Here is a 23,630-nt window from a genome sequence, read left to right on the forward strand (position 1 = left end):
CGGTGTGTCAGACCCACCATACTTGCTCCGGACACTGCGAGAGGGCTGTACAAGCAATGATCACACGCACGGCACAGCGGACACACCAGGAACCGCGGTGTTGGCCGTCGAATGGCGCTAGCTGCGCAGCATTTGTGCACCGCCGCCGTCAGTGTCAGCCAGTTTGCCGTGGCATACGGAGCTCCATCGCAGTCTTTAACACTGGTAGCATGCCGCGACAGCGTGGACGTGAACCGTATGTGCAGTTGACGGACTTTGAGCGAGGGCGTATAGTGGGCATGCGGGAGGCCGGGTGGACGTACCGCCGAATTGCTCAACACGTGGGGCGTGAGGTCTCCACAGTACATCGATGTTGTCGCCAGTGGTCGGCGGAAGGTGCACGTGCCCGTCGACCTGGGACCGGACCGCAGCGACGCACGGATGCACGCCAAGACCGTAGGATCCTACGCAGTGCCATAGGGGACCGCACCGCCACTTCCCAGCAAATTAGGGACACTGTTGCTCCTGGGGTATCGGCGAGGACCATTCGCAACCGTCTCCATGAAGCTGGGCTACGGTCCCGCACACCGTTAGGCCGTCTTCCGCTCACGCCCCAACATCGTACAGCCCGCCTCCAGTGGTGTCGCGACAGGCGTGAATGGAGGGACGAATGGAGACGTGTCGTCTTCAGCGATGAGAGTCGCTTCTGCCTTGGTGCCAATGATGGTCGTATGCGTGTTTGGCGCCGTGCAGGTGAGCGCCACAATCAGGACTGCATACGACCGAGGCACACAGGGCCAACACCCGGCATCATGGTGTGGGGAGCGATCTCCTACACTGGCCGTACACCACTGGTGATCGTCGAGGGGACACTGAATAGTGCACGGTACATCCAAACCGTCATCGAACCCATCGTTCTACCATTCCTAGACCGGCAAGGGAACTTGCTGTTCCAACAGGACAATGCACGTCCGCATGTATTCCGTGCCACCCAACGTGCTCTAGAAGGTGTAAGTCAACTACCCTGGCCAGCAAGATCTCCGGATCTGTCCCCCATTGAGCATGTTTGGGACTGGATGAAGCGTCGTCTCACGCGGTCTGCACGTCCAGCACGAACGCTGGTCCAACTGAGGCGCCAGGTGGAAATGGCATGGCAAGCCGTTCCACAGGACTACATCCAGCATCTCTACGATCGTCTCCATGGGAGAATAGCAGCCTGCATTGCTGCGAAAGGTGGATATGCACTGTACTAGTGCCGACATTGTGCATGCACTGTTGCCTGTGTCTATGTGCCTGTGGTTCTGTCAGTGTGATCATGTGATGTATCTGACCCCAGGAATGTGTCAATAAAGTTTCCCCTTCCTGGGACAATGAATTCACGGTGTTCTTATTTCAATTTCCAGGAGTGTATATATGGTGGCATCTGTTCTTTCGGGCATACATAACACGTTGATCTTCGGTGAGTCTCTCTCGTGTTGCAATGGTGAATGTGGATTTTCCAGACTCCATATGCGAACGTAGTGTCTGTTGACTTTTCCACTAAGGCGGAACGTCGCTTCATCGCTAAAAATCACTCGCTGTAGAAATGCGTCATCCTCCATCTTTGCTACCACAAGACGCAAAATGCGAGACGCTTCTCTTTGTCGTTGGGGTTGAAAGCCGGCACAAGTTGTAATCGGTAGGGCTTGTACAGCAAACGCCGTCTCAGAACTTTCCATACAGTTGGTTGGGGTATTCCAAGTTCTCGACTGGCTCTGTTGGTAGACTTACGGGGACTGCGCACAAGGCTTTCTTGATTCATTCGGACAACATCCTCTGACACACGCGGTCGGCCTGCGCTTTTTCCTTTGCACACACTCCCTGTCTGTTTAAATTTCTTAAACCAACGGCTAATGCTTTTGCGAGTTGACGGTTGAATACCAAGTTTGGTACGAAATGCCCGCTGCACTACAATTTGCGACTCACTTTTCGAGAACTCAAGAACGCAGGAAACCTTGTGCTCCACAGTCGCCATCTCACTCACAACTGACCGTGAAGCGGAATGACTGCCATATAGCTCTGTATAAGGGAAAATATGGCCATCCTATACCCCAGCGTTTGCCGCCGTCCGCAGTTCAGGATTGACGGAACCCCCTCATGTGTCATTCGCAGCCATTGTGGGCCCAAGCGTTACGTGTGAAGCATAGAAAGTGTTGCGTATTTTCGAAGTTTTAAGTAGAATAATGTCTCAGTGCTATGCTTTTGGCTGTTCGTTTCGAGACTAAAAGGGAGGAAAACTGTACAGAATTCCTTCCTAAGGGAGAGATGCAACATAGAGAATATGGCTGACGAAAATCAGCAGAACCAATTGTCTCAGTGCTATGCTTTTGGCTGTTCGTTTCGAGACTAAAAGGGAGGAAAACTGTACAGAATTCCTTCCTAAGGGAGAGATGCAACATAGAGAATATGGCTGACGAAAATCAGCAGAACCAATTGGCACCCCACAAGAGAATCTCGCTTGTGTGCGGTAAGTACCGTTTTTATTCATTAGTGCAAATCATCCTAAGACTTAAGATTCGCTGAGTAACAAACTTGCTGTATTTTGAGTCACAGCCACTGTTAGCACATAAAACGAAAATAAAACGTGGTACCGTACAAAGTTATCATGACTGGTAAAAAATTTGACCTGATTGACTGTACAGTATGGTTAGATTTATATTTAGTATGCTCATAATAATGAATTTTTCCTTGTTCCACACAATGGAATATACAAAAAGAAAAAAAAGTTTTTGCACTATGCAAATACCGAACCTACGACCTTTCATTCAGTAACGATTAACGTTACCAGGAGGCAATTATTACTCTTGCAATCTGACTCCTAATATGCAGTATATTAATACGAATACAGTTGTTACTGTTTCCTACAGCCTACTTTTTATCGTAGGTCTATTTTTATTCGAACACATTGTAAAAATATTGTATTCTCTTCTACTTTCGTAACCATTCTCCTAATGTCATAGAACAATTCGCAGACAAAATTTTATGGGATAGATCTGACAAAAATATAAAGCATGCATAAGCGTATAGGCTCGTTTATAAGTTATATTTATGAGGTACCGCGCATATATATTTGAATCCACGCTTTATTTCGTATGACAAGATACACTGACCGAATTTTCGAAGTACCGAGTAGCAGGAACAAGAAGTAAGTCGATATAGAGCTTTTAACTAGCGATGGATTTTTCCTTGCATTTGCGAACTAATGATGTAAGAGCTTTACTAGTTGCCAAGAATCTCATTCTTGGTTTCGGCAAAGGATGTGATGACTGACGGCCATATAAAGGGTGGGCCTTGCTTTTCTCGTACCTAGCAGCTATCTAGCGTCTAATTTCAGGAGGGTCTAACCAGCAGAACATTGGATTTTATCTACGGGTGTAGGTCTCAAACAATCCGTGATAATCCGACAGGTATCATTAAGCGCCACGTCTGCGGTTCTGGCACTGGAGTAAAACAGTGCAAGCGCACCAGTTCTCAAGATGCATGGATGAGATCGCCATGTGGTATGTGTCAGGTTCCGCGCTATGCGGAGTAACACACTGGAAACACATGGCAGGCTGCTCGTGTAGAAGAAAGGAGAGACAGGTAGATAGAGAGAGATAGAGAGAGTGAGTGAGTGAGAGAGAGAGAGAGAGAGAGAGAGTGAGAGAGAGAGAGAGAGAGAGAATGGGAAAGAAAATATATTATTTTTTGCTAAATATCGAGAGGCTGTAAAAGTATACTTGAACGCATCCCCCGTATCGAGATTGGGAACTGCAAGGAAAAAGTGAAAGAGGAAGAAAAAAAAAAAAGGAGGAGCTCAGTGGCCGTTTAAGCTGCTATTAATTCTCCTCTTTTGAAGTCGCCGATGCTCGATATTGCAGCTTAACCGGCAAGAAACCTTCGGAATGAAAGAGCGCGTTCCTGTAAGAAGAATACCCCGAGTCGTGTCGCTCGCTACATTTCACGAGTCGCCGGCCCAGAAAAACCTCGATCCGGTCGGCACCGGAGTTTCCGAAAGAGCTGCGCTGTCGGCTTCGCCTTTCGAGGAACCAAACAGCGGCAGTGGAGTGTGGGTGCTTCGTGGACCAGCGTCTGTCGTTCCTGCACCGATGTGCGCATGCCCAGAAGTTCTGTCACTGCTACTGTGATATAAATTTGTGGAAATCTCCACTTTTTTTGGCAATGTAAGATCGAGCGCTACACACTGATGGCTCTTTGTTCACCTTAATCTAACTTTTTTCCGTAATAAGAGTTGTTTCTGGAACATAACAGATACTTTTGGCTACAATATAAATGTGCTTGAAATCATTCGTCTCTTTGAATATCAGTCTTTTTGCCTATATTATTTCATCAGCTCTGATTGTGTGAGTCAAGTTTTCGTATTTGATGTTCAGCTTAAGAATTACCCCCAAATATGACTAACATTTATTGGAACACAGAAGATCATCTAATTCGTTGTGACATAACAGGTTTTGTGGCGGATGCCTTCCATGGAGAAATCATACGGCTCTGATACGAGAGCACTGCTTATTTTTTGATATTTTCTTTCAAAAGCTTTCTGAAACACTTGGGGGTATCATATTCAAAGTACGAGCTCAACATCTCTTGACTCATGTGATTTGTTTTATTTAATAGACACCGTTCAAATTACTATTAATCAGTTAAAACATCAAGTGAAAGACATCGATAGCTTGCGAATTACTTTCTTTGGACCAAATCCGATTTCACTAGGTGAGACAGTGTAATTCTTCCTCTCCTTCATTAATTGTTTAACCGTTGTTTGTTCCATATGATTAGCAAAACGAGAAGACGGTATTATTTCAATGACGCAACGAGTTTATAAATCAACACTACGTATAATTATTCGTCCGCTACTGGTACAATGGTGCCTGATCGTGGAAAGAAATGTAAGTACGAAGGCTATTCGGAAAGTAAGGTCCGATGGGTCGCGAAATGGAAACCACTATGAAAATTAAAAATGTTATATCTGCAAAAGCTAGCTACACCTCCCAGCTAAGTGCCTACATAGTCGCCGCTCCGACGTAGGCATCTGTCGTAGCATTGTACCAACTTTTCAGTACCCTCGTCATAGAAGGCAGCCGACTGTGCTCTCCGCCGATTCTTTACACTGGTCTCCTGCTCGTTGTCTGTGCCACAATGTTGTGTTCATAGTCAGCGGGTCATGTGAGCAGAGACGTAACTCAGGAGGAGCCAGTTACTTCCCATCGAAAACGCTACAGGAGCATCCTCATTGCCCAATGTCTTTTTATTCCAGTCTTTGATCATTTGACAGTATTGGATTACTGTTCATATTCGCGACTATGTCGCAGCTGGTGAATCCTCATTGCCCCTGCAGGGTGTGACAGAGTTGTCATGAATAAGGAGATGCATGACAGTTATGTTATGTGGGCTGCATGACATTAGGCGAAATCTCTCACCAGGCCCTCATATTTGGTGGGAGACTATTTTCTGTGCTCAGAACCGAAAAGAGCGACGTGACGCGATTGACAAGCATACTAGGGACACTGCCCAACACATCTGTGCAAGTCTTCATCAGATTTTCACTGTGCGTTCCATTTCGCCCCTGATCGTAAATTACTTTCCGAATAGCCCACGTATTTCAACGCATGTATTTGCGTTGTAGAGCAATGTTCCTTTAAATGGATCGGAATTCAAAATCCAAATTCTGGAAAAATAGCAGGTTCTTTTTATTGATCATGAAATATGCATTTAAGGCTCTTGCAATGGCGCCAATCAAAAGCATCGCTCTATAAGCAATACCAACGTCGATGTAGCTTCTCGATCTCATTCTGTAAAATACATTCAAAAACAAGGCTAGGAAGGAAATATTGATAACATTAAAAGAAATTAATTCAGCTTTAGATATTATGTAATTAATCCAAATTGTACAACAGCATCACCTTCCGCTAGCCGTGAAGGCAGATAAGGCGCCAAGAGTTAAGTGAAGCAAAAGGAGACAGCGACAACTGCCCCTTGTTTTTGAAAAGAAGAAAATAGCGAAAATATTTCACAGATGTAACAATTTCCACCTCATTTCAGATATCGGGAATCCACGTATTTGACTATTTTTTATAATGTTACATCAGGAGGAAAGGTATGTGCTTTGATGGGTAACAGTATCAGTGATTCTGACCAAAAAAGTCATATGAACTTATATCCTGTTCTTAACAATTTCCGAGGAAACTAATGAAAACGGTGGGGAACAGGGCGAAAGTAGGCAATAGTAAATAAAACATTGTGATCTAATTCTTTGTTTCTGTTGTTTTCCTCATAAAAGATGTTAAATAAGTTCACTGTCAACTAAAATGCATTTTGCAGCTCGTGTAGACAGCTGCTGTGTTACTGATCTAGCTCATTCGTCGAGGTGAGCGTACCGTGGATAACATCCTTCTTTACTTGAGCACACGGATATGAAATACGAGCGAGAACTTAATTCTTCGTGTCCACCCTGCACTAGTAGACTTCACTCTTCAGCCAACCCCACAAACAGTAATTTAGTGGAATAAGACCAGGTGACCTCAATGGCCAAGAAATCACTCCACGGACTCGTCGTTAATCCATACTCAAGTGAAATGCACATTTAAATGGTCAGTAACGACAACACTACGTAGCTTAATGTATCTTGGTTGTGTTCGCAAGTGAGTATCGGTGGAGGGCAGTTGACGGCGCCCGTGTCTTTCAAATTGCTGTATGTTGGATACGGTTCTTCTTCAAAATCACCAAGACTGTCACACCTCAAAGTCTGTACCTTTCCTTCTGACTCTCCTACTAGATTTTTAATCTACTATTTAAAGCAGTCTGTTGACATAAACCAAGAACATTTGGTTTAATCTTTATTTTGACAGTTTTCTAGAGAGTTTCGTTTCTGTATGTTCCCATCCTGCAAGTCAGGCAACAAATTATAAGCATAACACGCATGAGAATGGAAGCGGTAATCTGTAAGATATTCTCAGTTCCATTTCGGTCCAGTGGATCAAGCTGAAAATTGGTCCCCAGTGTCATTTCAAATTCAGAAGATGATGATTTGACTTTCACGATGTTTCGTAAATCTGGTACAGGGTTTAGGTGGCTTCATAATAATCACATCATAAGCCATGAAAATAAAAGAATCTGCTACGGCTGATGGTGTGCAGCGTTTCAGTGAACTCCAGCAGTTACTAGCAGAGTCGATGCAGCAGTAGGTGGTGGTTTGACAGTTTTCGATGACACTATTTTTGTTTCTGAGTAAATGTATTGCGCCAGAGTACCTCAACGTGATGTATGTGGTCGCAGGGCGCTCCAGCGGCAATTGTCAGATCATCTGGCGTGAAAAGTCCCAGACATTGCTTACGAAATGGACGTGCTCTATTAAAACACACATATCCTCCGTCGTTCATGTGCTAGCCATGTTGTTCTAGTTGTACTATACATAAATAAAAACTTCAATATCGAACATGTTATACTGCAAAAAGGAAAGTTCCATATCCAGTCAGTAAAGAATTAGAGGTAAAAAGGTTCCATTAAAAACTGCCAGATCAACATTTTCTATAGTTTTCCACGTAAGATAAAAATGATTTCATTACTGTCAATCTTTGGTAATACACTTAGGTCACTGTCTCTATTCACTATCATAATCTTTAGAACACGTGAAATACAAGACTTTAAACAAGAATGTGCAAAATACCTTACAACAAGCACTGGGAGTTCTCTTGTAGATAAAGACAATCCAAAAAACAATGCTGAGAGAGAGAGCGCAGTTATATTTACATAACATTGAGTATTATAAAATATACTATTAAATTAAAAAGAAAACCTCAGAACCTATTAGAAATCGCGAAGGCAAGGAAGAACAATTTGGACGTAGTGAGACACAAACGAGTACACATATTTTTGACACTCCGTATCTCTATTATTACCCGTACTGGCCTCCTACAACATACACTAACGGAAAAAAACATCGCAACACCAAAAAATGACTTATGTAGAGTAATGAAATTGCGGAGACACATTTGTTAAGGTAACATATGTAAGAGATTAACACTGCAAGATCACAGTGTAATGTAAGCATGAGATAAGCCATTTCTTGCTGATACGCTAATAACCGGTTTAACGGCCAGAATGTTGAATGCAAGCGTGCGGATGTGCATGCGTTGTGTTGTACAGGTGCTGAATGTCAGTTTGTGTGATGGAGTTCCATGCCTGTTGCACTTGATCCGTCAATACAGGGACGGATAAGGCTGTTTGTAGATGTTGCTGGAGTTATCGTCCGATGATATCCCCTGAGTGACAGGGGAGTGGTTTTGAGACAGGTCTGATGATCGAGCAGGCCAAGGCAACATGTCGACACTCTGCAGAGCATGTTGGGTAACAACAGTGGTGGGCGAGCGTTATCCTGTTGAAAAACATCGCCTGGAATCCTGTTTATGAATGGCAGCAAAGTAGGTCGAATCACCAAGCTGACGTACAACTTCGCAGTCAGGGTGTATGGGATAACACCTGCGCCTGTCGTATAAAATCTCACCCCCGATCATAACTCTAGGTGTAGATCCAGTGTATCTAGCACACAGGCTGGTTGTAGGCCGTCAATGGGCCTCTTTCTAACCAACTCACGCACTTCACTGGCACCGAAGCAGAACCAGCTTTCATCAGAACACACAATACACCTTCACCCTGCCCTCCAATGAGCTCTCGCTTGTCGCTCTTGAAGTTGCAAATGGCGGTGGTATGGGATCAGTGCAATGCTCGCTACAGGGCGTTAGGATCGGAGATGTTCTTGAGTTAGCCGATTTGTTACAGATCGTTGTGAAACAGTGGTGGTAACTGCTGCTCGAATTGCCGCTGTAAGTGCAGTATCTTGCGCCAGAGCCATACGCCGAACACTACGGTCTTTCTTTTCGATAATGCCACATGGACGTCCGGCACACGATCTTCTTGTGTCCGTACATTCTCGTCACCACTGCTGCCATTAATTGTGTTCAGTGGCTACATTTCTGCAGAGTCTCTCTGCAATATGGCAGAAGGAACGTCCAGCTTATCGTACCATTATCACACGACCTCGATCAAACTTAGTGTGATGTCGATAATGTGTCCTTTTCGCCCAAAAGGGCGTTCTTGACTGCCATCAACTCACCCATCAAATCTGAATGGTAACTAACTGTCACGACCGTTACAATGTCTATTTAAAGCAAATGTGATTTGTATCCTCATAGTGGCGCTACTAGAGCCACTCTTATGTGACTGGCGCGGAATTTGAATAGACATCACCTTTCAGATGTAGAAAAACGCCTACCAAATTTCGTTTATGTCGCACAACTTCTTGGTTCTGCAATTTATTTCCGTCAGTGTATGACATACGTTAAATGTCTCGTGAAGCCTTATTCGCGGATATGTTATTAAATGACATTCAGTTACAGCAGCTCGTACCATGAAGTATTTTTAATTGATCTTCAATGTGTCTTTGCACTGAAACAGCATACCTTGCGGACCACGCACGTTACACTTAGAAAATTCTTTAACCTGAAGTATGATGATTTCCGTCACTTTCTTAGAACAAATCGTACCAATAAACGTTTGGTTTTCGAGAGATCCTCAAGCTTCTGGCGCTTTGAAACAGCATACGTTCAAAGGTCGTAATTTATTATTTGAAACCCGCCAAATATGGCCTTCAACTGAAAGCCAATATAACGTCTCCCGATTCTGTACTGAAATTGATGGCGTGCATGTGAGGTACGTGGCGTTCTTCCAGTTCACTAGTCTACGTTTAAATGCACGTTCACAACATGTGTGCTCATGCTGGATATTGCTCTATGCGTTCGGAAATACTCACCATCGAGCTTTTCCCATGCTATGACAATAGAAACTCGGCTCTTTCAACAGTGAATTTCAAATACACTCTCCGTGTGACGGAAGCTTAAGAAGATAAAAGGAGACGGTTCGCGTCACAGACGGTGCTAGATAGAGAAATTGCAGTTTCTATCCGACGTTCCATCAACAGCTGCCAGCCAAGACGCGATCTCTCTCCCTGGTTCCCTATTAGCTATTCAAGGTGATGCATTGTGGCTTGCAGGTCAGCACGTTTTTCTGGAACAAACGTTCTCTGCTGAAAAGCTGATCCTACTCGGCAGGTACTCCACAACAAACTGTACTCGAACACTGCAGACGAAAATCTAGGAATAAAAAAAAATCGTACTACCCGCCAGACTGGATGGGAGATCTGTACAGTATAGTGGCAACACTTATGTAGCAGATATTTAAGGTTCAAATGGTTCAAATGGCTCTAAGCACGATAGGACATAACATCTGAGGCCGTCTCCTAGACTAAGAACTACTTAAACCTCACTAACCTATGGACATCACACACATCCATGCCCGAGGCAGGAATCGAACCTGCGACCTAGCGGTCGCGCGCTTCCAGATTGAAGCGCCTAGAACCGCTAGTGCACAGCGGACGGCCCATATTTAAGGAGAGAAGGAGGTGGCTAATAATAATAATAATAATAAGCAAACAATACGAAAAGATAGTTTGTTAGTGTAACCACTCAGGTCATCTCAGACACTATAGGGGGCCGTGAACTCGTATCCCTCAACAAATCAAAAAGATATGGAAGTTCGTGGAATAGGGGGCCAAAAGCTAAAGGTAGGTATATCTCACTCTCTGAGACAAGAAAATGTCCTTTAAGGTCAGTTTGTTGAAATAAACAAAGAATTTACGAGATTCCGTGGTGATACAGACCGTGAGTTATTCGGAGGCTATCCAGAAAGGAATCTCCAAGATGAATTAAATTCAAATCACACTTCCAATCAACGATATATATATTACTCTGATAATCACAAGTTCACTGATACTGTTCACGGGAATGTGAGTCACTTAACTGAAAAGTCGATTGATTAGTCAACTTATGCATTGAAATCAATTTTCGTTTGTCACCTGAAACCACCGATTTGTGGGGATGGAGCGGATTTCATTATCACTCATCAGTTAATTCAGAGAACGCTCAAGATGTTGCAAAATCGGTGGAAGTTAGTGGCTGCTACATTCAAATTCAAGCTGCAGCAAGGCTGAAGCAGGACAATATCTCCTCCCGTATTCGGAGAACTAACGCCATCGCAGACACCAACACGGGCGCCAAGAGGCCGAGCTGCCCCATCTGAGGAAAGCAGCAGCAACCGACGCTCTCTCGGCCCCAATTCGTTGCAGTTGCTCGTCGACTTCACTTCGTGACTAGCAGGAGTGCAGTAGTTGCTGCCACTACGCGATATGTGTGTTGGCTTCCATCATCTTGGAAGCAACTAGTTGTAGATTCAGTCGGCCTACACGTTTTACACGACAATGCTTGTGGCGACTTAATCTGGGATTAAGACGCAAATTCGCGATTTGCATCGCATTACCGTTCCACCAGTGTTAGAGAGGTAGGCTTTGTCGCGCAGCCGCTGTCTGTGCACTCGTATACGTGACTCCAAGTGTTTGACTGCATTCGTTTGTGATTCTGAATTCCCAAAATACATATCTGTTTTCTCTCTCTAGAGACTGTACGAGCAATCGTTATTTCTAATTAGATTCTTTATACTGTTCGTGTACTTTTAGCTTGTCCTGCAGCAACCCAGCAGCTCGCATGTAGCCCAAAATAGTAAATTCCATTCTTTGTGACAGGACTATTGCACATTTATGTGTTTCTATCAACAATACATTTCCTTGAATTCCAGTTCACTGCTTGTTTCTGATCTGTGGTTTTCCCCTGGTCCCTTCATTACTGAACTAATTTGTTTAGGGATTAACATTCCCAGTAATGGGTGACATAGAAATATAAAAATATGGCATTTCAGTCTTTTATCACTATTTTTTATTTTAAATGACCGGTTTCAGGCTAGCTGCCTGTAACTTGTCAGTACAGAACTATCGGTTCACTGTCGTAACTTAGTTATGACAGTGAACCAATAGTTCTGTACTGACAAGTTACTCTGTAACTGCAATATATGATCTGAAGATGGGCAGCTAGCCTGAAGCCGGTCATTGAAAATAAAAAAAAGCGATCAATGACTGAAATGCCATATTTTTATTGAAAGAACGATCGCGGAAATCCCATTAAGACAATCATGTTTGGTTTTGATAAATATAGAAATATGCCTCCACTGTCCAGCGAACAGAAGATTAGTAGATGAGACTGTTTTATCTCCTGATTGAGAAACAGTGACAGGTATTCATGTCATTTACATCTCGTGAAGCAGCCAAAGCTTCTACAATGTGGTGGGAGGAGTCACTACAGTACCTCGTCCAGTGGGTCAGTGTACTTAAAGCTGCGAGGACGTCAAAACGACATTCTTTCTCTTTCGCCTACGGTAGCCGTTTAAAATGCGTGTTGCAGTTGGAAACTGTGCAAACTGAGAAATTGTCTGTAATACGGTGAGAAAAAGGGAAAGCTTCCCTGGAGTGTGAAGTATTAATGCTGGAAACAGCGTCCAAGGCTACGGCTGAGCCATTTTCTGCAGTTTCCTTTCATCCAGAAGTGCTCCGAGGTACGCCGATGAACTTGCTTCAAGTTTGACATATTGACCGATATAAAACTTTAGGCGTTGTGTGATCTGAAATGTCCTCACTTTTAAGATACAAAAATACATAGTCAATAAGAAAACCATGCAAATAATTAATGAAACCAAATAATTATCATAAAAATACAAGAAAATTTTGATCAATAAAATTCGTCTGGGTATGTGACCGCATTTGCAATATGTAAAACTTTCGACGTTTTGGCCACTTTTATAGAGGTGTTGCAAATTGCTGAACGAGATTTACTTCTTTATTATTATTGCAATTCCCGACAAAGGTTTCATGAACTGTATTTAAAATCATATAAAAAGATAAAATATACAAAATATCTAAAAGGGTGATATATAAAATATATGAAAAGATGACAATAAGAGATGATTTTGTAAAAAACACGTTGTTGAACGATATCAACGATTTCTATATAAAAACAAATCACAATAAACGAGATTTTTGTAAAATACATGTAGATTGAAAATATTGACGGATTTAAAACTCGTCTGACGGTTTTATATTATAGTTAAAATATAGTCACTAATGAACGTGAATGATGCCGCGGTGTAATGGTGACGCTAGGTAATACATGAAAAAAATTGAGGATGCACACAAGGGATCACCAATTTAGTATTGGAGGGCAGCGTAGAGGGTAAAAATCGTAGAGGGAGACCAAGAGATGAATACGCTAAGTATGCACAGGATAGAGTAGCATGGAGAGCTGCATCAAACCAGTCTTAGGACTGAAGACTACAGCAACAACAACAACATGATGAGAATGAGTATGGAGCTCTGTAGAATCGCAAGTAGCGATCAGTAATCAGGAAGTTGGTTGAATGGGAAGGAGAAAATGGAAGGATAGTGTGAAGTGGAGCATTGTGATTAAGACTGGGAGGAGGGGTATATCTTGGGATGTATTTCATTGTTCGGGAGCGGTTGTTAAAATTCCGGAGGGAAAGGATGGATAAGGCATGAAGTTGTATGGCAGGTGGAAAATGGATGTATCGGCGCAGAAAGATACCGGGTCTGGTTATTAGTGGGTGGGAAATTGGGTGTAGGGAATGGGTTTTGCGATTAAACTATTTCAGCATTCAAGTTCATTTAGATTCTGATAATTGTGATAACATCTAAGGCAGGCTATCAACAACAAGCTCAGTTAAAGGGCAAAATCGATTTAGCAGATGCATGGGGCAAGTAGTCAAGTGGAAGGTTTACTAGCTAAAGTGATTGCTGTCAGGATGGTAACTCAGAGTCGCCTGTCACCTTCTAAAACATACCGCAAGTTTAGTGTAGTCGGACCTGAAGATGCTCTAGGAAGAGAAGGTATAGGAAGTGGATGAAGTTGGCACAAAATGCGAGTGGGGGAAGGTAGGTGGATGTGAAAGGCGAAACGTAGTGTATGTCCTTCCAGGATTACAAATCTGCACGACGGAAACGCCAAGTGGTGCGACCAAAGATGTAGGCTGTTTTTCTAAGGATTTATTTGAAGTTTCCATATATTTAGCCACTCTTCCAGGAGATTCAGGTGTCATTGGAGGGAGGCTTGGAAGAGTGGTAGAGTTGAAGGGTGTGGAGAGTGGCTAGGTAGGCGGCCATCAGCACACTGCAGGAGGTACGCTGAGCCTGGCGGTTTTGGAATATCTGCAGTGTACAGAATGTGAAGGAGGGGTGAAAGCACAGAGCCTTGAGGCTTACATGCAGCGTAACGGAAGATGCAGGAGCAAGCGCGATTGATTGTAACATACACCGAGGAGCCGAAACATCATGAGCATCATGAGATGCCCAACGCGAGTTTTTATGCCACCTGGCGGTGTTGCGGGCATGTGACACAATAAGGGAAGAATGTAAGCGGAAGAGAGACGAATGGGCAGTGACTGTAGCGAAGGTATGGGCCGCAAATGCGGAACTCCACTGATATAATCGGTTTTGACAAAGGGCAGATTGTCGTGGCTCTGCGGTTGGAAATGAGAATTTCTAACGGCGAAGCTGGCCGCCTGTTGGCGTACTACGGTCGTGAGCACCTGTGGAAAGTGGCGGAAGGGCGGTGAAACAACGAGTAAGCAGTATGGTGTTGTACGACTACGTCTCACCACAAAACGTAGAGGTCAGAGGAACTCCCACTGTCTACGATAGACAGCGATCTGTGGCAAATCTGTCGACAGAGTTCAATGTTGGTGCAGACACTAGTGTTTTGGAGTAGCCATTGTTTAACTTGGAGCTCCAAATCACACTACCGCTGTGGATTCCTTTGTTGAACCCAACGACATCGTCAGTTATGATTGTCAGTATCACTGACTTCTCAACGTGAATCAATAGAAACTAGTTGCCTGTCGAATGAATCGCATTTCTTGTTACTGCAGGTCTTGCTCCTTCGACGCCGTCATCCAAGCGAATGGTTGCACGATACAACTGCATTGTTCCATCGGTGCGCTAGCAGCATGCGGTTAAACCACCATCCCGCAATTTGCGAAATTACTTGAGCTGTGCGTAGACAACTGGTATCACATATTTCTGGAATCTGTCAAGGTCTTCTAGAATCCACGCCAAGCAATACTCAGGGTTGATAGCGGTCCTCTGGTTTGGAGCAAAGTGGAAGGTTTAAACCAGAGGCTCAGACGGCTCTGCGACGGTATCGGATGCTAATTTCTCGGCCTTCGCTATCGGGTGCAGAATTGTGGGGTTCGTCTTAATAGGTCAGGCGTGCACTGCACGCACGAAGCGACCTCGGAGAATCTTGGTCCTCACAATCAGAGATATAAAAGATTAATATGTTTTTAGTAAACTGCAGGAGCATCCAAGGAAAGGCCCCAGAATTAGTATCGCTTATTGAAGGTTATAATGCACAGATAGTATTGGGAACAGAAATCTGGTTGAAGCCAGACGACAATGACAACGAAATTCTAAGTTCAGACTGGAATGTTTGTCGTAAGGATAGGTTAGTCACCAATGGTGGCGGTGTGTTTATTGCAATAAAAAATTCGATAAAATCTAGCGAGGTTATCAAGGATTCCGAATGTGAATTAATCTAGGCGAAATTAAGTATCAAAGAACGGTCGAAAATGATGATCGGATGCTTTCATAGACCACCTGGGTCAGTATCTATAGTTGTAGAGCACTTCATTAGTAATTTTCCCGATCATGCCGTTTATTACAACTTCAACTTTCCAGGTACAGATTGGGAGCCTTATGCCACCAAAACTGGTGCCAGAGACGGGAATCGTATGGGATTGCTCTGGATGTCTTGTCCCAAATTTACCTTGAGCAGATACAGAACCAGGTCTTAGACCTAGCAACAAACTGACCTGAACTTACCGAATCAGTTAACGTAGAGGAAGGTATTAGTGATAATAAGGCTGTGACAGCATCTATGACGACAGGTCCTACAAAGAATGTTAAGAAAGATAGGAAGATATATTTGCTCAGCAAGGCGACAGGACACAAATTTCAGAATATCTCAGCACTCAGCATCAAATATTCGGTGATGAGGACGAGGTGTGAAGAACAAATGGAAAAAATTCAAAGGCATCGTTCAGTATGCCCTAGACAGGTCCTACAAAGAATGTTAAGAAAGGTAGGAAGATATATTTGCTCAGCAAGGCGACAGGACACAAATTTCAGAATACCTCAGCACTCAGCATCAAGTATTCGGTGATGAGGACGAGGTGTGGAGAACAAATGGAAAAAATTCAAAGGCATCGTTCAATATGCCCTAGACAAGTATGTTCCGAGTAAGGTTTTAAGGGATGGGAAAGATCCACCATGGTTTAATAGCCTTGTTAGAAAAGCGCTGCGTAAACAAAGAGCACTTCATCTCAGATTCAAGAGAAGTAAAAACCTAGCTGACAAACAAAAGCTGAACGAAGCGAAAACTAGCGTAAGGAGAGCAATGAGAGAAGTGTTCAATGATTTTAAAAGTAAGACGTTGTCTACCGATCTGAGTAAAAACCCTAAGAGATTTGGGTCGTATGTAAAATCAGTAAGTGGGTCAAAATTATCAATTCAATCTCTCAGCGGCCACACCGGCACCGAAACGGAAGGTAACAGAGAGGAGGCCGAAATACTGAATTCGGTCTTCCGAAGTCTTTTCACCGCGGAAGATCGTGACACTGTCCCTCCTTTCAATCGTCGGGCGAACGACGAAATGGCAGATACTGAGATAACCGATCGTGGAATTGAAAAGTAGCTACAATCGATTAGTAGTGGAAAGGCCTCAGGACCATATGAGATACCTATAAGATTCTATAAAGATTATGCGAAAGAACTTCCTCCCTATCTAGAAGTAATTTATCGTTAGATCGCTTTAGCAACGAAAGGTACCTAAAGACTGGAAAAAAGCACAGGTCATTCACGTTTTTAAGAAAGGCCGTAAGACAGATCCACACAATTGTTGACCTATATCGTTGATTTCAATCTGTTGTAGAATTATGGAACATGTTTTATGCTAAAGAATTATGACGTTTTTGGAAAATAAACAGCTCCTCTATAAAATTCAACATGGATTCCGCAAACAGAGATCCTGCGAAACTCATCTCGTTCTGTTGCTCAATGAGAACCACAGCGCAGTGGACAAAGGCACTCAGGCTGATTCTGTGTTCCTTGACCTCAGTAGAGCATTTTACACCGTCCCGCATTGCCGTTTAATGAAAAAAAAATGCGAACTTACGGAGCAGACGTGCGATTGGATTCAAGACTTTCTTGCAAATAGAACTCAACACGTCGATCTTAACTGAACTAAATCGACAGAGGTAAAGGTAATATCCGAAGTACCACAGGGAAGCGTGATAGGACCGTTGCTGGATCTAGTAGAAAGCGTCGGACACTTTCTAAAGCTATTCGCAGATGATGCAGTTGTTTGTACCAAAGTAGCAACGCCAGAACATAGTAAGAATATGCAGAACGACTGGCAAGGAATTGATGAATGGTGCAGACTCTGGTAGTTGACTCTGAACGTAAATAAACGTAACAAATTACGCATACATAGGAAAAGAAATCCACTACTGTACAACTACATTATTGATGACAAACAGCTGGATACAGCGTCTGCCCTAAGATATCTAGGCCTAACTATCCAGAGCGACCTTAAGTGGAATGACCATATAAAACAGATAGCGGAAAAAGCAGACAAAAGAGTCAGATTCATCGGAAGAATCTTAAGGAAATGTAACTCATCTACGAAAGAAGTGGCTTATAAGGCGATTTTTCGCCCGGTTCTTGAGTATTTTTTATCTATCTGGGATCCCTATCAGGTAGGACTGATAGAGGAGATAAAGAAGATCCAACAAAGAGCGGCGCGTTTCGTCACGTGATCGTTTAGCTGGCGAGAGAGCGTTACGGAGATGCTAAACAAACTCCACTGGCAGACGTTACAAGAGAGACGTTGTGCATCACAGATAGACGTACTATTGAAATTTCGGGACAGCACTTTTCAGAAGGAGTCGAACAACGTATTACTTCCCCCCATATACATCTCGCGTATTGACCACGGGGAGAAAATTCGAAAAAATTAGAGCCAATACTAAGGCTTACCGACAATCATTCTTCCCACGCACTATTCGCGAGTGGAACAGGGTTGGAGGAATCAGATAGTGGTACCGAAAGAACCCTCGGCCACACATCATTAGGTGGCTTGCGGAGTATGATGTAGATGTAGATCTCTGTTGCACTGTGTTTGAAAAGTGGAACAACACAGTATTAAACATGTGGTTATAATGTTTTCTTTCATTGGTGTATGCAGGGCATTGGTGAAGGAAAGATGCTACAAGGCGGACATAATTAACGTGGAGTGCATAGATATGTAGCTTGAAGAGCAACTCACAATGCCACACTTACTCAAAGGCTTTTTGGACATCAAGGGAGACAAATATGGCGGACTTCCCTTAATTCAGCTGATCGGAGATGAGACGGGTTAGTTAAAGAAGTTGGTCATCGATGGAGGGGTTGAAGTGACAGCCACATTAGATACTGGTAATGGGCAGGTGGGATGCGAGGTGCTGATGGATTCATTGGGTAATAATGGTTTCAAAGACTTTGCTGAAAAGCGGCTTCCGGCTGATATGTCAATACAATGAGGTCTGCGAGGATGGTTTACCAAATTTCTGGAAGAGAAGGACTTTGGATGTTTTCCACTGCTCTGGGTAATAACCTGTGTAGAAGATGGTATTATAGAGGATGGCGAAGGGTTTTGTGACTGGCTCTGGGACATTCTTTGAGGTGGCATTGAGTAACTGTATTGTGACTGGATCCACTTTTCTACTTTTTAGCGAGTGTTTGTGTAATTCCATCAGCTGTTATTGGCGTCTTTAGTCCTGTTCGTGGAATGCTGTGTAATTACTGGAAATTTGGTATGAGAGGTGGGGTAGTTGCGTTGGCACGTTCGTATACATAAGGATCCATCGTGTAATCAAACTGGGGATCACTGCAGTGGTGAATGTCTCTTTGAATGTATCTTCCAGGTGGGACATGAAGTGGTTAGTTTTGGTAGAGTCGTCGGGAAATGGTCTGTTGTGATGTAGGATATGATATGTGGGAGTGGGTTTGTCTGCTGGGTGTGAAGGAATGTTTTCCAACACCTTGTAAAGTTTATAGGTATTCCGTCTAGTTTAGTGCGTCATGTGCCAGCCCCGACGTCTTTGACTTGTAAGTAACGGCGAACATTTCACTGCAGCTGAAGGTGACATGTGAGCGTGTCCCACTCACGAGGACAAAGGAATTCTGTATATGCATGATGGAGTTCCTGGGCAAAAACGCGTGGAGGAAGAGTAGGACGATTGTAGTAGACAGTTCGGAGTGGGATATAGTTGGAAATTTCATCCGAGATGGTGTGTTGTAGGAAGTCAGCCTCACTTTGGATGTTGTCAGGATTCTGAAGGCTGGAATCATAGCTTTTGATTATGGTACGAATTTGGGCACAGTATGCAGTCCAATCTGCACCGGAAAAATCCTAGATATGTCAGGCTGGATGACTAGGAGTGGGGTGGGTTGTGTTTGGTACACGGTATGAGATCTGGAGAAGGACAGACAGGTTATAACTCTCAGATGGATCTAGGACTCCTACTGTGGTGCGCTTCAAGAGGTTGGGAGAAACAACAATAGTATCGGTGACGCTACCTGTGTCAACATGGGTCTGGACAGGGACATGGATATCGTGGCCATGGAAGGTGTTGATACACTGACGCCACCTGCCTTTTGCGGTGGGTGTGAGGGAGAGAAGGTTAAAGTCGGTTGTGATTGTATATGCGGTAAAGTTTCAGACAACTTGGGTCGAGCTATAGTGAGGGATGGTATCCGAATAAGAAAATTTTTGATTCTTATATATTGGCTGAAGGGGCTGTTACCGAACCTTTAATGGTTTTTTCATTATTTCTTTTTATTGCTTTAAACTGGTGGATATAGGCGAATGGGAAACTATTGGCTGCAGTGAGGTAGCGCTGTTCGCTTGCTGCCTTGCGCCGGTTGAGGCGTGCCGTTACTCTATGTACCTGCAGCCGCTGGGGTCTCTTTGGCTGTGTGTGTGTGTGTTGCTTCCCGTAAGCTGCCTTTCCATAGAGCTGTTATTGCTGGCAGCCAAGCCGCCAGAAGTCGGCACGTCTCTGTATTAATGTCGGCGGAACGCCTGGTGAATAATATCGCCTCTCTAATCTTCCTCCTGAAGATAAGAAGCTGTTCAGACAGTACGCGGGCTTCACGAAATTCTGTCTGCCGCGCTCATCCTGGTGTCATGCCACCACTGACTTGGTGTGTTGTCCTAATCGGCTCTATCTTTCATGTTCAGATATCCATGTTCTGATGAGTCACTCCGTCCGCCTACATACTGTAGTCCTCACTCCAAGCTGATTTCGTAAACTTCAGCAGCATCCAGCTTGTCAACTGCATCTTTCCTTGAGCCAAGATAATCCTTTACTCTATTTCTGCCTCCAAAAACTGGCTTGATAGCTGCTCGGCAGTGCATTTATCCCACACTTTCTGTAACCCCTTGAACATATGGTGGTATGGCGATATGGTCCAGTGGTTTTGTAGTTCAGTCTTAAGATGGTCTTCATCGCTGATCATGTTGGCCCTCTATGTTAAGGCGTGCGGGGCGGATTTGTCCTGCGTAGAGTGATGGTGGGAAGAGGCATGTAGGTACCTGTTTGTGCTGGTAGGCTTTCTATACAGGACGAGGAAAAATTCGCGCACTCGGACTTCGTAGCGCGATTCCTTAGATACCAGCAACACAAAAATGTCTGTAATAAACTTTCGTCCTGCACATATTTCGGTCAGTAAATGGACGTAAAAGATTGGCAATCCGGCAGTACTGTAATCACGTGTACAGTCAAAAAGTAGAGCCGTGTTGTGCAGCTGGTACAGTGGATAGCGTTTTGGATTAGCATACAGGAGGTCGAGGGTTCTATTCTGGGCCGAGCCTTATTTGTTTTTCTTTGCTAAAAGTAGTCTGCGTGTTACGGTACCTGGCGTCTTAATCGCCATACAGCGATAGTAGTGGGTATTCTACAAAACATTTACAGTTACATACTACGAACAGAGAAATAGAAGTGTAATTGTTTTCTTTGGTCTATTCATAATTACAAAATTTCTTTAAAAGGAGCTACGTTAGTTAGAACTATGTGGTTTATTGCAAATGGTAGATTAACTCGTAAAGTATTATGGATGCACCTCCATATAGGGTCCGTCTGTTGCTCGTAGAACGTCTAGGCGATGCTCAGTTTCTCTTCATGTCTTTGTCACAAAACTTTATCAAACTAGTCATTGTCGGCATCGATTCGTTCCAGCATGTATTTAGGAACTCAACAGTTGCCTGCAAAGCTTGCAGAAGTTGCACTTTGTATGCGTGGAAATGCAACCATTTGCGTAATTTCTTCACCACAGTGCTCCGAGATACGCCTGTCTCTCTGGAAACAAGAGGCATCGATTTCCGCGAACTGCGTTGAAATGAGGAGTGGATAAATCAAACATTCAAAGTGCCATTTTATCACAAACTACGTTTGCCGCGCTATTGTTTACCCGGTTCTTTGTTGTATGTCCCTAGACTTGTTCCAGTTACCATATCATGTAGAAAATGTTTGAAATATTCATTACTGGTTGGAGCATTGTAAATGAAAAGTAAACAAGGCCTTCGTTCCGCAAGATTTTATACAAAACTGTTCAGCCAACTGAAGCTATGAACCCATTCTATGTCATTCCAATGGATACAACTGACTTCTTAGGTTTTAAAGATCCTATTGAAACATTGCTGTGAGTGCAGGCGTGTAACATCTCCAAATAGGGTATGATCAAAGTGTAACTTACTCACGTGCCTCTAACAGCTATTAGAAGCAGAAGAATAGAAAAATGTCAAGACCGTGTCTGATGTATGCCATGCCGTATTTCATCAGGAAGACCAGCCATGTTTGTCAGTTGCAAAACAAAAAGACCTGTTCACGAAGTTGCCATTCTTCCTCAACAGCACTAGGAACTCTACAGTGAACTCTGGAACGTCTGATCCCAAGAATGGAGTTGAGTGAGAAAAATAAGTCAAACGTGAAAGACTTTATGTTGAATTGAAGTTTGTTATTCTGTTTTAAAATATTTGCAAGGTACAAGTAATGGTTTTTCCTAACTACAATTCTACCAGTTAAAACATAACTGCTGTATTACTGTGTTTGTATTATCACAAATAAAACATACTGGCATTTAGAAACAGTTAGTTTCCTGGTATAGCACTTAGAACACTCTTAATAAATGATTGAATTTGTAATTTGTTTCATTATTTGTTGCAGTTACTATACGAACTGCGTTATTCTGTGGTATCATGATACATTCTTAATTTTTTTGGATAAAATAAATTAATTACATGAAGGGACACATTTGTTGTTGATTCCTCTGACAAATGTGAGATTTAACTTCAGACTCTTCGGCATTCGTATTTTTAAAATGTTGTATGTGCGAAATCAACAGTGTGGTGACGATCAGTCCAGGTATACCACACCTTTGCTTCTCACAAACACTGCTAGTGTCCTTAAACTTTTCACATCTTTTGATGCTGATCTCGACCATGCCACTTTGTAGCTGTTGCTGACCTGTAATAGTCGATCGTGTTTCATGAAGCTAAAGAAGATGTTGTGCTTTTTCCTGCAAAGACGCCATTGATACGGCAGCACTCCTAAACAACGCCAGCTGTAACAAGAGAGAAAAAGTAATAGGATGCTGTCAGATGACGCATAGAAGTGTATCCTTAAAAATTTCATGAGTAAAGCTAGGCAAGTGGAAGTTTCTCCATAACTAACTGATAAGTTAAAGTATCATTTGCAACAAAAAATGTTCATATGTGTGTGAAATCTTATGGGACTTAACTGCTAAGGTCATCAGTCCCTAAGCTTACATGCTACTTAACCTAAATTATCCTAAGGACAAACGCACTCACCCATGCCCGAGGGAGGACTCGAACCTCCGCCGGGACCAGCCGCACAGTCCATGACTGCAGCGCCTGAGACCGCTCAGCTAATCCCACGCGGCGCATTTGCAACAAACCACATAAAAGTAGCTAGTATAGTTCCTTAGAAATAATGCCTTGTTATTTTTTAAATTACTAATTGAATTGCTGAAGGACAATTTCTGAAGAATCCATTAACTTAATACAAGGAAAACATAAGCTTATTACACAAACTACAGTAGTCAACAATACCACAACACAGATGCATCAGAACAATGAATTTCACGATTACAGAGGAGTTTTCCTTTGAACAGTTTTTCCTTGCTTCTGTTTCTTCTCACATAACTGTAAAGATTAACGTGATAGTGCTACTGTAATTTATGAGACTCTTCTGCCGATGTTCCTTCCACGTTGTGTCGATCACATAGTGACAGGCGTGATGGAGAGCGCTAGGATGGCTTCACTGATCATGGTATGCAGCATGTTTAGAGTTGTAAAACTACCGTAGACCGTCCTAAGTACGCGTAAACTACGGTACTTCCCCTAGTAGCCTTGGTGACTTACGATCGTAGCTGAGTTACCTGTACGTTAGGTGTGTTGCATACCTATCGGGCGTTACCTCATTCCGATCGCTTAGCGTATGCGATCGTTGTGATATACGACTGTACTGGGCCGTACACATTGAAGTCT

This window comes from Schistocerca americana, chromosome 8 (assembly GCF_021461395.2).
Source record: "Schistocerca americana isolate TAMUIC-IGC-003095 chromosome 8, iqSchAmer2.1, whole genome shotgun sequence".
In the NCBI taxonomy this organism is placed as follows: Eukaryota; Metazoa; Arthropoda; class Insecta; order Orthoptera; family Acrididae; genus Schistocerca; species Schistocerca americana.